This window comes from Rhinoderma darwinii, chromosome 10, assembly GCF_050947455.1.
Source record: "Rhinoderma darwinii isolate aRhiDar2 chromosome 10, aRhiDar2.hap1, whole genome shotgun sequence".
Taxonomy (NCBI): Eukaryota; Metazoa; Chordata; class Amphibia; order Anura; family Rhinodermatidae; genus Rhinoderma; species Rhinoderma darwinii.
The window spans coordinates 81,383,712-81,387,687 of NC_134696.1; positions in this window are offsets into that span (position 1 = coordinate 81,383,712).

Genomic DNA, 3,976 nt, shown 5'->3' on the forward strand with positions numbered 1-3,976 from the left:
AAGGCTCCCTCCAAACCGGACAATTTGGCCAGTGTTCAAATCACCCTGGACTTCCTTCTCTGTTTTGGGTGGATAGACAATGACAAGTCCTCCCTCATCCCTTCTCAAAAGGATGTAGTTCCTGGACATGATCCTCGATACCCAGTTGGGCAGGATTTTTCTTCCAGAGCCAAAGATCCACTCCCTTCAGAAGGGAGTATTAGTGCTGCACAGGAACTCTCCCTGCCGCATTCGTTTTTGCATGAGGACTCTTGGGACGATGGTTTCCTCAATCGGGGCAATTCCGTTCAGCCAGTTTCACACTCTCTCCCTCTACAGTTGGCGATTCTTGCTTGCTGTGACAGGTCTCCGGACTCCTTGGACCTTCTGATCTGGCTTCCCTCGCTGGTTCGTCGAGAACTATTATGGTTGCTGTTCTCCCCGAGCATCTACCTGGGGTAGCCCTTTGCCATTCTCCATTGGCAGGTTCTCACAACGTATGCTAGTCTTTCTGGTTGGGGGCGGTCCATGGCCAGTGGTCCAACTCGCTCATCTCCAGATAAGCATCCTGGAACTGAGGACCAATTTTCTGGCACTCTCTCTGCCATTTTTCTTCCTGCCTCTACCCCCTCCTGCCTCGGATCGTCCATGTCAAGGGTACGGGGGTTCCAGGCATTCTTGTTTCTTCTGATTGGCCGCACAAGATGTGGTACGTGGATCTTATCATTCGCCTTGGCCCCTCCCTCAGTGACACGACCTCCTTTCCCAAGGCCCTCTGTTTTACCCTACTTTACCTTGACTGTGTTTGACGGCGTGTCTGTTAAAGCCGCGGTCCTAAGACTTTGCGGTTTCTCTGAACTGGTCATTCAAAGCATGGTAAAGGCTCGGAAGCCTCAGTCCCAAGGGATCTACCATCACACGTGGTGGGTATATTTTAGGTGGTGTGAGTTTCAACACTTCCTCCCCCTTCGCTATTTTACTCCGTGCATCCTGTCCTTCCTTGAGGCGGGCATGGAACAGGGTCTCAGTCTGGTGACACTGAAGGGTCAGATTTCTGCTCTGTCTGTTCTGTTTTAGCACACGCTGGCTTTTACATGCTCCAGACGTTCTTGAAGGGGGTCGCCCATTGTGCTCCTCCTGTACCATCGTTCTCTGGTGCCCTGGGATCTCAACTTTGTTCTTGACACACTTCAGTCGTCAACCATTTTGAATCTTGTCTCGTCCTGGAAGGTTGACTTTCTGGTAACCATCACTTTGATCTGCAGCGTGTCTGAATTGGCCGCTTTATCAAGCAGACCCCCCCATCGTGGTCTTCCATAAGGACAAGGCGGTACTTTGGCCAGTTCCGTCCTTCTCAAGTTGGTGTCTTCTTTTCTTCTTTCCACCTCCAATGAGGACAATGTTCTGCCTTCGTTCTGTCCTAACTCCTCTCATCAGATGGAGCGCTCCCTGCATCGGCTGGATGTGGTCCGAGCACTCCGAATCTTATCTTTCGGTTTCGTCGCTTAAACACGGTTCTGGCTCCGGAGGACGCACACACGCGTGGGCCGGCCTCTAAGGCCACCATTTTCAGGTGGATTCGGCTGGCTATCAAGGAGGCCTATTCCGCTAAGGTTAGGGATCCTCCCTCTCGGGTCACTGCCCTCTCTACGCTAGTTTGGCCTGGGCGTCCGACATCATGCTTCTGACTCTCAGGTTTGTAAGGCCGCTACCTGGGTCTCGGTTCACCTTTACAAGGTTCTATTAGATTTATTCACCGGCTTCCGCCAGTCTTGGTTGTAATATGTTGCTGGCAGCTGTGAGTTAGCCTATTCACATGGCTGTTTTTTTATCTGCCCTCTCTCAGGGGCATTCTATGCCTTTTGTGTCCCCCAATGAATGTTTTTTCTTTGTGGATTGTTCTTGTTTTCGCAGGTGGTTGGGCTTTTTTTGCGGGCTCGGGATATGTTTGGGTTTTTTCTTTCTTTTTTTCTTTTTTATACACTCCTACTTCTCTTTGTACAAACTCAGTAGCTTGGTGTAAAAAAAAAAGAAGGGGTAGCCATCTGGCCGGCGCCAACTTTTTTTTTTTCTTTTTTTTTTTTTCCTAGTGTCAGCCTCCTCGGTGGCAGAGGCATATACCCATGGTGCTGTGCCCCCAATGAATTCAACAAGACAGGGATTTTACGGTTAGTATAAACATCCAATTATATAAAATACCAATCCGCTATAACATTAAAACCACCTGCCTAATATTGCGTTGTTCACACTTATGGTACCAAATCAGCTCTGATCCCTTGAGGCATAAACTCCACAAGACCTCTGAAGGTGTCCTGTGGTATCTGCCACTAAGACGTTCGAAGCAGATCCTTTTAGTCCTGTAAATTGCGATGTAGTCCTTCATGGATCAGACTTGTTTTTCCAGCACATCCCACAGATGCTTGATCAGATTGAGATCTGGGGAATTAGAAGGCCAAGTCAACACCTTGAACACTATTTTGTTCCTCGAACCATTCCTGAATAATGCTTGCCATGTGGCAGGGCGAATTATCCTGCTGAAAAAGGCCACTTTCATTATGGAATATGGTTGCCAAGAAGGGGTGTTCTGCAACAATGTTTTAGGTAGGTGGTATGTGTTGTGTCAAACTAACATCCACATGAATGTCAGGACCCAAGGTTTCCCAGCAGAATATTTACCAGAGCATCACACTGTCTCATAGTTACATATAGTTACATAGTTTGTACGGTTGAAAAAAGACACATGTCCATCAAGTTCAACCAAGGGATGGGAAAGGGGAAGTAAAAACTTTCTACACATAGGAGCTAATATTTTTTTGTTCTAGGAAATGATCTAAGCCTTTTTTCAAAGCCATCTACTGTCCCTGCTGTGACCAGCTCCTGCGGTGACTATTCCATAAATTCACCGTTCTCACAGTAAAGAAGGCTTGTCGTCTCCGCAGGTTGAGCCTTTTTTTCTCCAGATGGAAGGAGGGCCCCCTTGTTTTTTGAGGGGGTTTTACATGAAACAGTATTTCACCATATTTTTTGTCATTTTTTAAAATTAAGTGTTTTTGCCCTCCCAGCCTGTGTTTGTTTTTTACAGTATATATAAAATATAACTATATTATGATCACTGTTACCGAGGTTTTCACGAACATTGACGTTCTCAACAAGCTCTGCATTATTAGAAATGACCAGATCCAACAGAGCTTCACCTCTAGTCGGGTCTTCCACAAACTGGCCCATAAAATTTTCCTGCAACAGGTTGAGGAAATGTTTCCCCTTTGCAGTTGAAGCCGAACCATGACACCAATTAATATCCCTGCAATTAAAATCTCCCATTATCACTACTGTACCCGCCTGTGCAGCCTGCTCCATCTGTTTATATAGCTGATCTTCCATCTCCTCAGTTATATTGGGGGGGGGGGGGTCTATAGATTACACCAAAAGTAATTTTTTCAGTGTTTACCTCCCTTTGTAATTCCACCCACAAGGTTTCAACCTCCTCACAATCTACACCCTCTGTCTCTTTCATACACCCCTTCATATCGCTTCTCGCATACAGACCTACACCACCACTTTTGCTATTAGCCCTGTCTTTCCGAAACAGTGTAAAACCCTATATATTTAGCCTTCTCCTCTACACCAAGACTTAAGCCATGCATTTAACTCCCTGAGCTTCCTCTGGCTTTCCTGTGATGCGCATGGCACAGGCAGTATTCCTGAGAATACAACCTTAGAGGTCCTTCCCTTCAGCTTGTAACCTAGTTCTTTAAAATTATTCTTAAGGCTCCTCCAACTACCATTTATTCTGTCATTGGTACCCACTTGGACCACAACAGCTGGATCATCGCCAGCCCCTCCCAGCAATTTTTCCACCACATGCCGATCCCTGCCACTAGGGAGACCGCAAACCATTCAGTTGAGGCGGTCTTGGCGACAAATTATTTTATCCGTCTTCCTGATTATAGAATCCCCTACAACTATCAATTGTCTTGCCTTATCTGCATTACCATTC